We start from the raw sequence: 19,166 nt of genomic DNA, 5'->3' as shown, positions 1-19,166 counted from the left end.
GGACTCCTTTTCTTATCCTTCAAATTTTCTGCTAAGAGTGCTTTCCTATCGGTTATCTTCACATGCTTCCAAAGCAGATGTTAAAGGGCATTAGCAGTTTGAACTGGGGAAATGCAGCTGAGAGTAAGTAGGAGTTTGAGTGTCTGAAATAGCATTGGCTCAAGAAAAAAGAAGAAGTTCTGACTGCAGATGGTAACAGTGCATTTTTAAAGGCAGCAATACTCCCTCTGTGACTGGAAATTCAGTGACTTCCTGAAAATACCACTCAAGACTTTCTTTTAAATTACTGTAAAATGCTGTTTTTTTGCAAGACTTATCACGAAAAACATCTCTGGGGCTCTCTTGGTGGCCACTTGACAGGCGATAAAGCTGCTGCTGGCATGTTTTGAACTGATGCTTCTTGAACCTATGATGGTAATGATACAGCAGTGAGTTGTGATCATGGTGATATGTAAGTGAGAATAAATTGCCTGTATGGTTTTGCAGTGAAATAGCTGATCAGGCTACCATGTGTTGTTTTTGACTGATTTAGAAAGCAGAGATATCCCAGAGGTCTCTCTTCTATGGAAGACCCTGAAAGAATAAAAGGAAATGTAGTTTTCTGCTGAAAACAGCTGGAAATCAGCATTTGCTTCCTGTAAACTCAGCATAACTGATATGGGTTTTTTTGCTAAAAGGGACTTCAGGAAGTCCAGAAGCTGTCAGATTTTAAAGTTGGTACTCAAAAAGTTGCAGGCAACTACAGGAAGGAAAGGCTGCAAAGGATGGAGAAAGAACCTTGCTCTCTTTGAAAGAGGGCAAAGAAAGTCAGCAGCTGATGTAGCAGAGGTCCTAAACAGCAGAGGGAGGGAGGACGTGCTCCTGTACACAGCAGTTGTGAGAGTACTCTTGCAAAAGGGGTGCTGGCTTTTTTGGATGGCGAATGAAGCAACATTTTCATTCAGGGAGATCCTGCACTGCATGGAGCTAAACTTTTAGAAAGAAAGCTCTGCATTTTGAATTGCTACAAAACTGAAATGGGATCATGTTTCTACAGCATCCTTATGAAGTTAAATTTCTTCTTCCCACTACTGTTACTAGAGTAAAAGTTCCATACTGCCGAGTTTCCTGGTTTTGGTGAGTGGGGCTCCGGAATGCTTCCCTATTAACCATAAGGGGGATATCAGCATTGCGAACTCCAGTGGGACATTTTCAGGTGGTCTGTGGAGGACTGATTTCATAACTCTCTCTTTTTTCTTTTCTGGCTGCCAAATGCCTGCAGAAGGAGTTAACAGCACTGCAATACTCTCCTAACACCACTTTTCTACATACAAGGCCTTCAGTTCCTTGGGCGGTGGTTGTGTGTGGGTGTCATCCCTGAAAAGGAAGGGAAGCAGTCACCAGGGAATCTCTCCATTAAGAACGGTTTCTCTTTGCTAATGCAAAGAAGCTTAAACAAGTGAATGGACTTTCTCCCTGATAGGCTGTGAACTGAATTAGTTCAGACAAATTTGGACAGGAAAATGGATGCAGAGAGAAGATGGCTTTTTGTTTGTTTGTTTGTTTGTTTATAAAACATAGCTTTGCTGTTCTTATATAGAGAAAACAGAATGGAATATGCTTTCCAGGTGGTATGGTAGACCTTAATTCAGTCCAATACCTGGTGTTAGGGAGGTTTTAAAATCACAGTTACACTTTTTTTTTTCTCTTTCTAGATCTCTAATACTGGAGCTACGAAGAGCATCCTGATTTTAGTCCTTCCTCCTGCATACAACAATCGGTATTAGTAAACTGCAGCTGTAGTCTGTATGATCTGTATTGAAAACTATAAAAAGGTTACAGTTACAAAATGTAATTTTACAGAACCTCTAAACAAGTAATGACTTAAAAACTCAGACACCGTAATGGAAAGCCTGCCTTCTAGCCCAGAAGACCAGAATCTCTGATGCACCCATGAAAGGTTTCATGAATACAATTAGAAAGATTAATTGCTTAAAATATTCAGACTATTGTTAGGTAGTTAGACTGTTCTGTTGTTATTATTTATTACAAGACTAAGTGCAATTCAAACAATTTAAAAGAAATTCTGCAAAGAATGAACACGCGTTTATTCCTTGATGAGCTGCCACATGAACAGGCATGCAATTTACAGATAGCCCTCTAGATGGCTCTTGGAGCAGACTGGAGCAATTTGCTGTAGCAAGACTGTGAAGTAGTGCCTGATAATGATGAGATCGACTCAGATAGACTAACCTAAGCGTGTTGAGGTATTGAAATAGTTGCATGATAGAGCTTGCAAACTTGCATAGCTTAGTGCTGCAAAAGGACATGAGGGCAACGAGTTTGGATCAGTGCTTAACCAATGCTGCAGATAGGGTGATGCCATTGGTCTGATCCAGTAAAGAAATAGCCAGTTTACCACTCCTGGGTAAATTTTTTTGACCTCAGTGGAGCTCACAGATTTTTGTGGGGCCAGAACATCCCCTTATTTTTTGCAAAATTTGTATTAATCTCCATGCAGTTGTAAAACAGCAAGTGATTTGTTCTTACTTGTTTGGAGAATGTACTCTTCCTTCTTTATTTTTGCCAGCTTTTGATGATATTCATTTCTGGGTTTGCCGTGAAATATTTTGGGGATACGTGATTTTTCCTTGGCCAGAGTTTGTGTTAATCTTTTGAAGTGTTTTTGAATTAAAAAATGTGTTGTGGGAGCGTAACATAATAATGTAATGGTAATAGCAGGTTGGAGAAGAATTTAATAGGAGAAGAGGTAGCAGCTTTTCCTTTGTTATGCCAGAAGTGTTGCAGTAAGAATTTACTCTGTAGAAAGAATGCTCAAGTAATGAAAGCCCTAACAGAAATATCTGCCCATGTGCATTCCCGCTGGTGTAATTCCCCTGTGTGCAAATTTTGCACAGCCTGTGATTATCTGCACAGCTGGAGTAGCCTTGTGTTGATCTGAACCTTCACCTTTGGCAGAATGAAACTTTTAGGTTTATGAATAAGGTGATCATGAACATGTTAGCCTTGACAAGGTGTTCTTTCTGCTATGGGATTACATTGCACTAACAAAACAAACTGCTGTTATAAGAAGTGAGTTTTGTTTGGTAAAAAGAAAATATCTTTTAAGGCTTTACAAAAACATTTTAAAGCTACATACGTTTTAAACATATGTGTTGTGAGCAAAGATGTATTTAAAATATATTTATTTAGGAATGTGGAGGTGTTGGCCCTTTTTAACTGACTCTGCTGTTTTAATTTTTTCTCTAAATCTGACAGATACATGCTGAGGCTTTGCTGCATCAAATTTCAAACCAATCAGGTTTCATCTGACAAATAGTCACATTAATATCTTAAATGCCTGAATACCTTCATTGAATCTGCTGGGGCTATAGGCATTGCTCACATGACTAACGGTACTTATTCAGTTTTCTGTGCTGGATGCTTGCTGAATGTGGATAGCATTAATACCTGCACAAAAGCGCAGCTGCTTGGAAAGAATACAAAGGCACTGAATGGCAAAGGAAGGGTGGAAAGGCCATTGCCTAATGTGCTCTTCTCTCTGCCACAAAAGATCACTCAGGACACTCAACGTGCCCTCTCTCACTTAATGGGCTGCAGCCACATGGTTATTCTGTTCTCTCTTCCATCCCACTTTCACCTTGCTGGGCTGATTACAGGCTTCTCAGCAATGTAAAAGTGAATCTGGACAAACCAAGATTGATGACCAAATAAAAACAAAAGCTGTCTCAAAACAATTATCTGGGGCAAACGGCCAGCTGAGAGCCCAGAGACTGGGCTTCCTGCTTCTGATGCCACTGAGAGGGATGTTGAAGGCAGCTCTTGCTTCTGGGAGAGACTATGATCTCATGCACCTTGATCCTCCTCATGAATGTAGAGGCGGCAGCAGCAGCTGTAACAAAGCACTCTGTATTTGGCTGTGCAGGTAGGAGGCAGAGAATGAGGTTAAGTGCAGCATATGTTGGCTAGTTGTGCTGGATAAGACAAAAATCTAGCTGGCTGAAGTAGGCAGAGGTAGGTAGTTCTTACAGAGGTGCATTGAAGCAGTCTGTAATAGTTTTATTTGCCCATGTCTAAGGGTATTTTGCAGCTCTGCTGCAACTTAGCAATTATAGAAACATGCTCTTTCAAATTGTTGGCATTCTTTTTTAGATATTCCTGAGGTATGCCTGCACTTAGTAATGGCTAAGATAATAATTCTTCTGTGACTGCAGTGTCAAGGAGCCCACTTAGGACATTTGAAAGTCAATATAGCATTGAAGATGTTCTGCATAATAAAATAATAATGCAGGTATGTTAACTGGATGGGTGGTATGTTAATGCCAGAAACTCCAAATTCTAAGGCTGTGCAATAGCAGCAGCTTGTATGTAGGCAGAGTTGGCAGAGAACTGCATCAAAGCAGATTTTGGTGTGGGCACATAAATTCCTGGTTTTGAACATATGTTGAAGTATCATAAATGTTAATGGGCAGAGTTCACTAACCTAGCTTATGGAAGGTGGATTCAATTGGTGGATAATGAGCAAGGACTTGGTCTCAAAAACGTCCTCCTGTCCAGCCAAAAATGGCAGTCTATGATGATCTCTGTTATTCATAAATTGCTGGGTGTATTAGGGTATAAGGAAAAGACACAATTGGTATGTTCATATGAGGATGCAAATACTTCCTCATATCTCTCTAAACCACATTGAAAATGAACATTTGATAGAAAACAGCAGCAGACATCACCAGGGCCATCCTTTCAATGAAAAGTTGTCAAGGATTTCTAATTCACACCATTGCCTGCTGCTTGTGTGTGGACAAACTGGGAAATGCAAATTACCTTCAAAATAATTTTCCTGAGTGAGAAAATCAGTATTCAGATCTTGAGGGATTAAACATGATGATGTAAATGTTTGAGACTCACAGTTACATTAAGGCCACATTATATTACTTTAACCCCAAAGTGAGTATAACTGTAATTGATTTACTATATTTAAGTGCATAAAGGAGAACAAAAAGCCCATGTCTGCCATTTTAGGTTTAGTGTTTTTTCCGTTTTGCCTTTCTGTATGCATTTCATACCATGTTAAGTCCTGCTAATTTTCAGCACTTTTAGATATAACCAGTACTACTCTAACTGGAGTATTTTCTGGCTATCTGCTATAAGTTAGTATATTTTCTGATCTAACAATCAGCCAGCTGGCTGATGTCCTCTAACATTTCCAAATAATAAGGTGCTTGAAGCAGTTTTGTGCTCATGGAGATGTCGTTTTTCAGAACCCTTTTAGGATGTCGATATGTGCATGCTGATGATGCTCTAACATCTTTATATGTATCTGTATGTGTGTGTGTGGCTCTTGGCACTATCTGGAGCCATAGCAATTGGAGCCATTATTAGAATTTCAGATAAACTCCTTTGGCTGCACTGCATAAAGGCATGCAGCCAGGAGTCGATTAGCTACAGGCACCAGATCTCCCTGCCCTCCTCTGACCACCTCCAGAAGAGAGATAGATGAGTGACACATTAGTCAGCTCTGGAAGTGCTGCACTCCTAACGCAGCATGCTACCAGATAATGGCTTTGATCTCAGTTGCTGGAGTCTGCTGAGCACCGGACTGCATAGCTGAACGGCTGAGGTGTGAGCCATTCTGCCACCACTGCAGTGTGTCACCAGCCTCAGGAGGGGCAATGCCAGCAGGCAGGGATGCCAACTGCTGCCACTGACCCACTCACCCACCAAACGTGAATCCAGCACTCTCACATCGTGTCCTTCACATTCAGCTTGTTCACGTGAACCCCCACCCTGCATAAATTTCCCAGTTGGATATCTGAAATGGATAGAGAGCACTGCTATCTTGTTTTCCCTTTTTGCTCTTAACAGCATGTACTGTCAGCACCTTTGGGAATATGGGATATAGACTCCAACATTTTCTAGGGATGTTTGTTGTGCCTTGTCCTGGGCTTCTTCCAGTGATCCTTACCTAGTCTAAGATGCTGAGGCACTGATTACACACTTGCAGCGTGACTGCTTTAGGTCCTAACATCCTTTTGAAGTGATGTGAAAGAAAGGAGGAATACCCTATCTGCTTGCTGAATAGATATTTTACTATAAAAGGTGAAACAAAGACTTCTAGCTCAAATTGTGCTGTCCAGCAGAAAGATCTGTATTAACAGCAACATTTTCCAGCTGAAATCTCCCCATATTCTTGTAGGAAGCAGATCAAGTAAATGATGCTAGGTCCAGAAGAAGTATTGAGAATACCATCTGAAAAGATCAGAGAAGCTTTAACCAGAATGCTCCAATACTTGATGCCTACGCTTTGTGAAGTGTTCTTCATTTAATGAACAGGATATTATTCCTGTAGAAGTACTGAAACAGCAAAATGCCTGGACCTGAGCCTCTAATTCTTTCAATCGTTGTGATTTAAGGGGTTACGTAGACCTTTGAAAGCTCTCAGGCCAGAGGCAATCTCTGATCCAATTTATACTTCTCTGCATCTGATGGTGATGTTGTGTATACTATAGGAAAAGGCAACAAAATAATTTGGTGTATAGCATACCCAGTCTGCTTTTACATTTTCTTGCCTTTTAGGCAGGACCAGTCATACCTTAAATGCACTGATTTTTAGTTAATACATCTTGCAAAATTTCAGTATTTTTTCCAGATTACATCTTAGGTAAATGATAGATAAGAATGTAAATACAACTTGTTTCAGTAAAGAAAAAAAGGAAAATTACTGTTACGATTTATAAATAGAACTATTCTTAATCTGGCTTTTAACATGACAAAAGATGAAAAAATATGAATGGGAACAGGGCTAATCTGGCCATATGTCCTGGATAATTCTCCATCTTTGGGACCTGTATGGAAATTTCTGTCATGCAAGCCAGTTATCAGCAGCTTCCAAAGGAGTAAAAGAGAACAGAAAACCAACCAACCACACTCTCCTCCAATGCTGCTCTAGACAGGATCTATGTATGTGTCCATCTGATCTGCGAAGTGAATATCTAGGGTAACAGAGTTCTTCAGGACTGCACATAAAAACTGTGATAGCAACTGTGATAGTTGTTATCCTGAAGTCTAGGGAAGCTCCTAGACACTTATTGAGAGGTAGTTAGGTATAAGTCTCCGATATGGCTCAGCTATTGCATGACCAGATATTCTGAATTCTGTTTATAATTTGGTGTATTATGAATATGGTATAAGAAGATTTTGTGCATAATAGTTGGTGTGAGATAGACTTAGGAAAGCAATGAATGTGAGGGGAGGTTAAATCATTCCTTGCTCATGTACAGGCAAAAGAAGTGGGAAGAGGTTTGTGTTTGAACTGTAGCCCGAATGTCACATGTGGGAGGTGGGTTTCACAGAACATTATCCTGGTGTATTAAGTAGAGATTTGCAGTTCATACCAAAAATAATTAGGACTTCGTGATGGGATACAGAAATGTGTTAGAGGTACTCTAGAGGTGGATATTGCTTTTGGCACTTGAGCTGAGGTTCTGTAAAGACCTCTTTTACTGTGAATAGCTGCGCTGTACTGGGATGTGGGTTGTATCTTGAGTACCTTGTTTTTCCAAAGATAAGCTTTCTCTGGTAAATAGTTGTGTGTATGTATATATTTTCAAGTTCATCTTAACAACAGAAAAGTTTCATCCTTCTCTGTTTTCAAAATCAGCTTGAGTGTTAATGTTTCAGATAATTAGAGTCAACTACCAGACCATGCTTCATTTTTTTAATAAAAAGTAGATTGTTCCAGAAAAATAATTTTAAGTATTATTTCTAAATGTATTAATTCTGTAACAAAATGCATGTTAGAACTGCAGAGGGATATCAAAGTCAGGTTTGTTATAAGAACCTTCCTACCAGCTTAGGTATTGCCCTGTGGGTGTTCACATACTCAGTAATTTTATGCACATGTAAAATAAGATTGCTTCTGTGTGTAAAGTTGAGCCAGTGAAGACCCCCTTAAACTATGATGGCACTCAAGAAAATTATGCCTACAACATAATTTGAAATGAGTATCACTTACGATTCATGGAAGGTCACTCAGAAATATGCTGTCATTCAGAAACAGAAAAATACAGAAAAAATAAAGTAAGGTCTGGCTGTTGCCTGCTCAAAAAAATCTGCTTCCTTTGAGGTTTTTTTGCCTCTCTTATATCTGTATGAACTGGCTTTTACTCCCAAAGTCTGCATGACATTAGAAACATCTCTGTATCTTCCCTAACATTGTCAAGAAATGGTTTTCTGAGCTTTTTAGTATTTCTTCGAGCTGAAGGACCCAGAGGTCTCCTTTCGTGCTTTCAGAACAACTCAGAGATACAAAACTACATCCCCTCTCTGCTATGCTGTTCACCAGTCCTTACCAAACATACCTATCCTTTTCAATTTAGTCCTTCCATATATTTTAGCCCTGTGCTGAATTATGTATAAAACTAACAGGAAAGTCTCAGGTAGAGTCATATTACTAAGCAAAAGCTGACCATAATCTTGGATACGCAGAATTTTGGAAAAACAATGCACCTGAATTTGTGTAAGTCTTGGGACTAATTGTCATCTTCTGTACCCTTGAATTATTCCTGTAAGTGGATCTTGCTTTTGAAAGGGAAAAGGCTTAGCTTTTAGAAAAAAGTATGCATAAAAATTACAGCTTGGATTGGGCAGTCTTTTGGATCAACCTCCATTCATATTATAAATTATAAAAGTGACTTTCTAATGGTCAAGGAAGCAGAAAATCAGAATCTTTCGTGCATTTTAAAATAACATCTTTATTCACATGTGGAAATAACTTTGAACTGTTCAACTGGATAAAAAAATCTGTATATTTTCATCTTTGTTTACCATGTCAGTTCAAAGCTGGGCTTAGAGGAAGGTGGAGAATTTCTGGTCTAGCAGAACCTTTGCTGCTGCTGAGCCTGCAGACACTTTTTTTTTTTTTTTTTTTTCTTTTTTCTTTTGTGAGGGACTATCAGACTGGTAATGCAGTGTCTGTCCTGCCACTTTCTTTCCCCTCAGCTCCCAACCCATTTTCCTGTTACCTGCTTTGGGAGTGTTGTAAGTTCTGTCCTGCACAAGTGTAAGAAGCATGGAACAGAAATGCAGAATCACTGAGGCTGGAAGGCATCTCTGGAGATTGTCTGCTACAACCCTCCAGCACATGGAAAGGGTCAACTGAAGTATGTTGCCCAGGCCATGTACGGTTGAGTTTTTAATATCTCCAAGGATGGAGACTCTACACACCTCTGGGCAGCCTTTGCCAGTGCCAGTGCTTGATCACCCTTACTTAAAAAAGTTTTTTTCTTACATTTATGTTGAATTTCTGTATTGCAGATCTTCATTGCTTCTTGTCCTGTCACTGGGCACTGCTGAGAAGCATTTGGCTTTATCATCCTTACACCCTCCTGTCAAGTATTTTTAGAAATGTACAAGATTCTCCTGAGCTTTGTCTTCTCCATGCTAAACAAGACCCAGCTCCCTCAGCCTCACCTTCTATGAAAGATGCTCCAGTCTCATTGACATCTTTGTGGCCCTGCACTGAACTTGCTCCAGTATTTCCATGTCTCTCTTGTACTGGCGAGCCCAGAAATGGACCCAGCACTACAGATGTATCTCACCCATTCTGAGAAGAGGGGAGGGATCACTTGCCTGGTGGCAAAGCTTTTCCTAGTGCAGCCCGAGAAGCTGCTGCCCTTCTTTGCCATGAGGCTGCATTGCTGACTGATGTTCAGCTTGTTCACTAGGACCCTGAGATCCTTCTCTGCAGAGCTGCTTTCCAGCTGGCCAGCCCCCAGCCTGTACCGGTGCCTGCAGTTATTCCTGCTGAGGGGCAGGACTTTGAATTTACCTTTCTTGAACTTCATGAGGTTTCTGTTTGCCCATTTCTCCAGCTTGTAAAGTCCCTCTGAATGGCTGCCACATCTGGTATGTTAACTGTTCCTCCCAGTTTTGTATCATCTGCAGACTTGCTGAGACTGCACTCAGTCCCATAATTAATGATAAGTTTAAATGGAGTTGGTCCCCGTATCAGTTCCTGGGGTACACTACTGGCAACTGGTCTTCAGCTGGTCTTTGTGGCACTGATCACAGCCCTTTGAGCCTGGCAGTTCTACCAGTTTTCAGTCCACCTCGCTGCCTACTTATCTAGTCTGTACTTCATCAGTTTGCCTAGGAGGGTGTGATGGGAGACAGTGTGGACAGCCCTGCTAAAGTTAAGGTAAAACAACTTCTGCTCTCCTGTCATGCACCAGGCCAGTCACCTCATCACAGATGGCTGTCAGGTTGTTCAGGAATTATTTCCTCTTCATAAATCCATGCTGACTACTCCCAATAACCTTCTTGCCTTTTATATGTTTGGATAGTTTTGTCCATCACCTCCTCAGGAGTAAAGGTCAGGCTGATCAGCATGTTCCCCAAGATCCTCCTCCTTCCTCTTCTTGTATATAAGAGCAACATTAGCTTTCTTTCAGTCCTTGGAAACACCCTTTGCCCCCCTAATTGCCGTGATCTTTCAAAGATGATTGAGAGAGTCTCCCAGTGGCATTGGCCAGTTTCCCTCAGCACCCATTGGTGCATCCTGTCAGGTTCCATGGACGTGTGTATGTCCAGGTTGTTGAAATGTTCCATAGCCTGGTCCCCCTCTACAAAGGCCAAGTTTTCTTGCTCTGCACTTTTCCACTGCTCTCCTCACAAATGCAGTCTGCCAAGTAGCCATAGGGTAGTCAACCAGCTCAGCCACTTAGAGACCAGTGTGAGAAAAATTCTGCGTGGGGTACTTGGCTGGCCATGGTACGAGGGCTGTCTGCATATCTCACCATGAAACAGGGACACATTTATTGCTTCTACATAGCTAATGATATGTGTACCCAGCAAATAATCAGGAGTGCTAGTATTTTGGTTACACCATTATTCATACAATTTGCTGGAGATGTTAGGGAATGTGACTATCTTTCCTGCCATCATAAATGGAAATGTCTGCCTTTACGGGAAGACGTAAAGGGAGAAAAGATGCCACCTCTTCGTGTGGACAATAAGAGGAGTCTGGTCAATACATTGTTTCCAGTACCATAGTTTGGGGCTGGTTTAAGTCCGCACTATGAGTGAAATGCAACAGTACTGGGTTTGTCTCTGCTGCAGAAAACTAATTTTTGTGTTGCTGGTGTTTGTCAGTGGACAAAAGGTACCTAGAAAAATACTATGAAAAAAATCTTAGAAGTATGCCTAGGAGATTTACATATTAAGAAAAAGTATTTTACAGGACCTCAATTCTGAGCAAAATTGTTCTCAGCAACACCGCTTTCGTATGACTTCTGTGCTGTCTGTTTCTCTGGAGCAAATCAGCGTTTTTGTCACAGGTAAGAAATCTGGCACAGAGTTGACTACCTGGAGATTACAAGGGCTGCGTTGGCAAAGGGACCACCCAAATACTGACTTTCTACTGTGCTCAAATCAACCACAGAGAAACTTCAGTGGCATGCACTTAGAAATACATGCTAAGGAAATGAATCCTTCAGGAGAATGGGGAGGGCTCATAGTTTATAGAAGGAATCTGGTAAAAATATGTGACCATTGACTAACATGTGGAACACAATGTGTTTTAATACTGTACACATGTGAATGAATGAATGAAGTGGAAGCCAGGACAGTGTACAGAGATTGTACACCAGAGAGCGGTCAGTTCATGTGCTTCTAAAGGCACTGTGAGAAGCTGAAAAAATAAGCGAGTTCTCTGCAGGATAGTCATATACTGTAAAGTGGAGTCTGCTGCTATTGTAGCACAGACTGAAGGGGGCTGCTTCCTGCCTGAAGTGCCGTTTCTTGGTTTAGAGCTGAGCATTCTTGATTCATTCAAGAATTCAGCATTTTTTTCTGTTCAGCCCCCACACCTCTGTGTTGTAGGCATTTCCACCTCTAGTTAATCTGATGTGTATTCTCATGCCATTGAGGTTAATGGGATTGCCTGTGTGTACAGTAGAAGACTAAGACTTTGAAATGATAAAGCCAGACCACTGTGGGTGGATAAGACCAATGAAAATTTGTCATCAGAAGTTTATCATGGCTGCTAAGGAATAGTAAATGCTATGTCTCTTAAGCTTCTGCAGTAAATTTAGCCACTTAATTTACTCCCAGAGGCATGGGGCTACTTAAAAGCAGAGTCTTCCTTCCCTTCCTTTCTGTGAATGCCTCTTTATATTATGTATAAAACTTTAAAAGAAGTTTTACCATATCCCTGCTGCTAAAGACTGTGAAATGCTCAGGTTTGAAATCTTTTAACTGAGAGGTCACTTGGTCATTAAAACCTTTACTGAAAAGAAGTGCTACCTGGCACTTACTAGGATCAGATATTCTGCAGGACATGGACAATTATTTCCTGTATCAGCATCTTGCTAATTGCAGTAACTGTTTGGGGTGTAAGTGTTTCTGAGGATTTGGACTTTAAATATTTTCCAGCTGAAAGACTTTTGGTGTTAAGGTGGGAACCCCTGTTAATAAATTTTCACAGATTTATGAAGGTTCACTTTATTCTTCTGTGCATTAGTGACCTGTCTGCATTAAGAATATTCCTACTATAGTTTTTCCTGTGAAATTTCCTTAGTTGTCCTGTCTTGGGGTATCATGGCTGCCTTTCACACTCCTTTTTCCTCTAGAATGCGTGCTGGTGGCAGTCATCATAGAGCATGGAACAGACCTAGACCTGTGTTCACATCATAAAACTGCTTTTAAAATAGGTCCAATTATTCACTGTTTTTGAAATACGCGTCACAAAGCCAGTCCCTTTCAACCCTTAGCAGATAACAGTCTTTCTAGCCTGTAGCACTTGCAGTAGCTGCACGCTGTCTGGCTTATGTGGGAATGCACTCCCAGAGCTCTTGGCCTCTGGATTTCACTCCTCTTTGCTACCAAATATGGTTACATTTGTTTGTGCTGTGTCAGACTTATAGGAACATGCACAAATGTTTGTGGTATTATTGGTTTTCCTCTTTCCTATAAGTCAAGATAAGGACTTCAGTTCCTATGAAAATTTATGTAACATAGGTAGAAAATAGAATTATAGAATCATAGAATCATTAAGGTTGGAAAAGACCCTTAAGACCATCGAGTCCAACCGCTAACCTGTCACTGCCAAGTCCACCACTAAACCATATCCTCACACACCACATCTACCCTTTCTTTTAAATACCTCCAGAGATGGAGACTCCACCACCTCCATGGAATAGGAGCTTCCAGTTTTATAAAATGTACAGTATAAAGACATAGCTTTATATCTGACTGGCCTGGTTTATGCCAGGATCTATCCTTAGTTTTCATGGAGTCAGCCAGTGAACTGCTTTAGCTCCAGCACTGGTGTGAACAGAAGAATCGAAACATTTGTGTGCATTGGGGGAAGCCAACTCATTACTTTGATTATTAATACTGAACAGATGCCATGCACTGTTCGAGAATGACTATGAAAGTCAGGCAGAATACTTTTTGGTACCTGGCGCAAATTAAGATTAAGGGCTGCAGTCCTGCATCTACCGACCAAATGTGATTTGTGGATTCTACAGAATGCAGGAGAACTAGTTGAAGTGTTTGGTTTGCAGAGCCTGATTTTCTTTCCAATATCAGCCTCCTTAGAGGCATAAAATTAGGCATTAGATAATATACAGTGAGAGTGGCCTTAATTCTGTATTTCCTTAGCAATGGGAGGCCATTTCTTTATGAATATTTTTTTTCAATCACTTGATTTTTATTTTCACATTCTCATTTTCTCCTTTATCAAACTTATCTTTACAGCTTCCCGATTTTCTTTCACAGACTCTTACTGGTGCTGCTATAATTTAGGCATCTTCTATTGTTCCAACAGATGCTATTTTGGAGATATCCAGACTTACCTACCCAGAGTTGGGGTTTAGCCTCTTGGGATCATAAATTTTCTTGTTGTATTTAAATTACAGAAAGTGTTGGAAGGCTTCAGTTGAATTATGACCATGTTGTCCAAAGCAGCCTGTGTTCTTATTCTAAGAGACAGATCAAAAAGGCAGAGGTTGATTTTGTTCATTTATCATTTTCTTTGTATAAGGTGGTAAAGTACGTACAGGCAGACAGGAAAGATAATTGAGAATACTGAATTATTAGAAAGGAAATAGCAAGTTCCAGTTTCCTTCATATCTCTTGTATTTTGGTTAAATTTCATTCTCTTGTAGGCTAGTTGATAATTACATTGTCCTGAGATTGTTGACACAGACCGTTGGTATATGTATTGCAATAAAGAAGTGCAGATTCATGGATATTTCGGCTTCTGCATGTGCTGAAATTCTTACTAATTCCATTACTTGCAATCATTTGCCCTGAAGGTGTTTCCTTAACCACTAAAAACTGTATCAAGATAGTCATCCTGTTAAGCGAACTAGTCTTCAGTAGCATCCAGCAATGTTGAATGAAGAAGTACAGCTCCTGTATCTTTATTTTTTTCAGAAATAATTTTTTTTTGTTTGGGTTCTAAGTGGTTTTGATAGGTCATTAGACAATGCATGACCTTATCTATCTGAGGTCTGCCAATACGGCTCAAAAGGATGATACAGAATATACAGCATGATAGATGGTGTGGAGGAAGCAGTCTTCTACTCAGCTTTGTGCCATGTATCAGTTTTCTTTTCTTTCTCTTAGATAATATGAGTAATAGAACCTGAAAGTCATTGTACAGTCTTCTTACCAATTTGTACCACCATTTCTGGTAAAATTTTGTAGCAGTTGACTTCTTCCAGTCAATATACTGGGTAACTCTGATAACTTGATGCTATTTTTAATCATCCTAGAATTTACCACTGACTTTTTTCCTTAATTGGCACTTTTCATATTGTTAATTATTTTTGCTCTTTTGCCAGAACAAAATACAGAATCATAGAGTCACATTGTGGTTGAGGTTGGAAGGGACTTCTAGAGGCCTTCTGGTCCAAACTTTCTGCTCCAGCAGGGAGACCTGAAGCATGCTGCCTGAGACCATGTCTGGATGGCTTTTGAAGACCTTCAAGGATGGAGACTCCATCACCACTCTGGGCAACCTGTTCCCATGCTGAGTAACCCTCACAGTAAAAAAGTGTTTCCTGATGTTCAGAAGGAGCCTCACGTCTTTTGGTTTATGCCTCTGGTCCTGTCACTGGGCTCCACTGGGAAGAGTCTGGCTCCATCTTCTAAACACCCTCCCTTCAGGTGTGTGTACAATATGATGAGATTGCCCCCAGGCATCCTCTTCTCTAGGCTGAACAGTCCCAGCTCTCTCAGTATTTCCTCATAGGAGAGATACTCCAGGCCCTCCATCATCTTTGTGGCTCTTCATTTGACTCCCTCCAGTAGTTCCATCTCTCTCTTGCACTGGGGAGCCCAGAACTGGGCACAGTACGCCAAGCATGGCCTCACCAGTGCTGAGGAGAGGAGAACATCACCTCCCTTGGCCTGCCGGCAACACTCTTCCTCATGCAGCCCAGGATACCATTAGTCATCTTTGCCACAAGGGCACAGTGCTGGCCTATGTTCAACTTGGTGTCCACCCCAAAGATGTAATTTTACAAATAGTGTTATTTCATTTAGGATCCTATCAGTATCTGATAGGATACTTCCATGCAAGTGCATGGAAAGACGTAAGTCACATAGAAATTTCCTAGGGTATCATAGTCTGTGTTTGTAAGCATATGTAGCAGCCGTGTTGACCGGCTGAGGCACTGAACGGTTGTATTAGGTCTGGCTGAGATGGAGCTAATTTTCTCCACAGCAGCCCTCGTAGCACTGTGCTTTGTATTGGTGGCTAGAAAGATGTTGATAATGCACCAGTGTTTTGGCTACCCCTGAGCAGTGCTTGCACAGCATCAAGGCTCTCTCTCCAACATTTCCCCCCCTTCACCAGTAGGCAGGGGGTGGGCAAGATCTTGGGAGGGGACACAGCCAGGACAGTTGACCCAAACTGACCAAAGGGATATACCGTACTGTACGACATCCACTCAGCAAAAAAAGCTAAAAGAAAGGGGGAGCAAGGGGGCGCACTCGTCATTTACAGTGTTTGTCTTCTGGAGCAACCACTACACATACTGAAGCCCTGCTTCCCAGGAAGTGGCTGGATGGGATGTAGAGAGTAAAATCTTTGTTTTCCTTTTGCTTCCACACATGTTTTTTTTTTTTTTTTGCTTTTATTAAAATGCCTTTACGTTGGCCCATGAGGGCTTTTTTCCATCTCATTTTCTCCCTGTCCCTGTCCTACTGAGGAGGGGAGTGATAGAGCGGCTTGGTGGCATCTGGAGTCCAGTCGAGGTCAACCCAGAACAACAGTTGACATTCTTAGTACTTGAACTCACCCAGTCTTCCACGGCAGGCTACTGGCCTCTTGACAGTCAGCTGAGGATTTAGCACTGCGGCAGTGAAGGTGGCTATGGAGATACTGAAAACACCCACTCTGTTCTGACCAGAGATGAGCCTCAGCTCTGCAAAATATTAGATTCAAACCCAAATCTGGTTCCAATTCCTGTCTTTCAGCTCTAAGGTGTGTCATAAAAATGAATACTGAAATAAACTGTATCATGTCTTTCTGGTCAGCCACAGAAATCTACAGACTACATGGTGCTTTCCTATATACATTGCATATCCTATAAGAGAAGCGGCAGATACCTGACTGCGTTTCTGCAATAATGTGAAGTAATAACAGGAACATTTTCCATTTATGCAACTCTGAAAGCAGATACTTCAGCTGCTACTGAGGTACCTTGAAGAGGAGGGTTCTGAATGTCCTCTAAGAAGCCTGCAGATTGTTCCATATTTTATTTCTGATTTCTGGCAGAAGAAAATAATATTTTCAAAATTTGAAGTTCTAGCTCTGCAGAGAAATGTCATAACAGAAATCAATGGTTTTTGCATATTGAAGGTCCATTGCTTCTTCAAGACTGCATCATGCATCTTCTTGGCACTCATAAGTGATAGGGGTTTTTGAAATTTCCTCCTGTTATGCAAGAAATGGGAAATATTTGTTTCACATATGATTAAAAAAAATTACAATGATGTGAGGTTTCTCAGAGCTTTGGAATGCTGAATGTAGAATATGAGGAGAGTCACATGTGTATGATAATCCATTTCTGTTGCCTATGTTTATAACGAAAAACAGAGAGGATGCTGGAATATTTTTTAAACTTGCCTATATTTTTACAGAGAGCTCCACAGACATGGAATTTTAAAATTCCACCAGCTGTGTAACACTGTATTCCTATGAAGAGTTACAACACATGTGCATGCCTAGAGGACATCTGAAGCTTTCTATGTCCAGGACTCCATTCATATAGTAAGTCTTTAAATATATACATGTACATACATACCTACATACTTACACATAAATGTAATTTATTGTTCTTGGGCTAAACTGCACCTAAGGGTTTAAAGACAGCAAGCTATAGAGCTGTAGAGAACAAGTTATGCCTACATTGATGTCCTATTTACCACAGATGTGCTACAGAAAGCATTAGATAATGTTACTTCCTACACCTCCCGAGAAAGCATCCTTTTGCCAAAGCATCTCTAAACAAAGCTCCCAAATTCATGGACTCATATTGCAACTAACCTCTGCTTGATGCTGCCTCCATTTCTATCTGGGAGCTGGGCTCCTTGTTGCTGTCGGGTATTTTTCATAATAAGCATGCTGACTGGATCACAGTGTTGCTTGTAAAAGAAGCCTGGCTGACTGCTGGCTTTTATCTTTGATCTTAGATGAAGGCTTTCCAAGTGTGGCTCAGCAGGTAGTTGACTGCTCCTCCTGCTCACTTTAAATTTTAGAAGTGTCTTATCTCCCACAACGATTTCTTTGTCTTTCCTTTTCAACAGAGCCTCTTTACTGAACCCACAAGAGAAGAAAAGCTTGGATGGAGCTGGAAAATGAGGACATTTTTTCTCCCGGGTAATGTGCATTTTCACCTTTGTGATGCTGCTCCATCCAGCACAACATTTCATATTAAAAACATCCGATTCACTTTGTGAAGCCTGTTGGGTTTTTTTTTTTTTTCTGTAGCAGCAAACTCCTTTGTTAGGTATGAAGGTATAAAGATCTCAAGTGCACATAAAGATCACAGCACTGTTTGGATGTAGTGCTTTTATCCTGAAAGCATAAAACATCTTGGATGTAAAACTTTGTTTCTGTTCAGCTGTGTTAGCGTGGCACTGTGCCCAAGCTAATATGTCTTGCAGCTTGAGGAAAAAAACCTATGCTACAGCTATGCTATCCTCTTGTTTTTGGAGCTTCTAGCTAGAACTGTTCTTCTACTTATTGAGGAGAAATCTGTAATTTGACATCATAAAAGTGCAGAAACCCTGGTTTTTTATTTCTGCCTCTCTCTCATGCTATTGCAGTAAGACCATAATATGTTGCAATCTTCTTTCACTCTGCCTCTGTGGTGCCTTGAACACTGAAGTACTCCAGAGCACGTAAGATTCACACTGGATTTCCCAGCTGAGGTCTTAGACTAAAATGAGGCAAAATCCTCTATATTTTCAAGTTTATTGGAAACCCAAATCCAAATATAGCTTTGAAGGATGAAACCTCATGAACTAATCCTAAAAAACCAAAGAATCTTCCCAAGATCATGACAGAACAGTTTTAAATGGATGGCTAGAATATTACAATATGTAGCATCAATGTTTTCTGATATGCCATGAGTAAACATTTCTAATATTTTTGTTCTAGCACCTTGCCTCCCATCAGGAGATTTGATGGCATATGCCAAATTCTAAGAAGACTACAGAAATTCTGTAAGGCTTATATAAGCATCAGTATTCCTGCATGAAGAATGGAAATGCTCAGGGCAAAGAAGCTCAGTGTTGTGCTCAGCATTGTACTTACACTTGTGGAGCCAAGGAATAGAAGAACAACTCCTGCACCTGACAGAAAGTCCTCCCATGTTTCTGCCTGCTTCAAATGGATTATGTTTCTGTCTTTTCAAGAAAATCATTGGTATAAAATGTATTACTGTAGATATACTACTAAGATCTTACTAAAGCAAATGATATTGGAGATTTGTAATTAAATAAATGTAATTTTTTCTTTGAAGAACTCTGTCTGTCCTGTTGCAGTCCTGTGGCTTGCAAGGGTCTCTAAATTGCAAATGATTTTGTGTGCCTTTTACTTTGTAATACCACTATCTATAGTTTCCTTGCCTGTGAGAGTTGAAACTTGAAAT

The 19,166-nt window shown here is 40.6% G+C and overlaps 1 long non-coding RNA gene across 1 annotated transcript; it reads left to right on the top strand.

Moving 5' to 3' along the window:
- Positions 1 to 850: 850 nt before the first annotated feature.
- LOC142050372 (uncharacterized) lies at positions 851 to 18,961 on the top strand. Its single transcript, XR_012658007.1, has 5 exons — positions 851 to 1,116; positions 14,847 to 15,171; positions 17,152 to 17,281; positions 17,818 to 17,890; positions 18,674 to 18,961. It is a non-coding gene; the product is annotated as an uncharacterized LOC142050372 (long non-coding RNA).
- Positions 18,962 to 19,166: the final 205 nt, after the last annotated feature.

This window comes from Phalacrocorax aristotelis, chromosome Z (assembly GCF_949628215.1).
Source record: "Phalacrocorax aristotelis chromosome Z, bGulAri2.1, whole genome shotgun sequence".
NCBI lineage: Eukaryota > Metazoa > Chordata > Aves > Suliformes > Phalacrocoracidae > Phalacrocorax > Phalacrocorax aristotelis.
The sequence above is the reverse complement of the archived record's forward strand: the minus strand, read 5'-3'. Positions and strand labels throughout refer to the sequence as shown.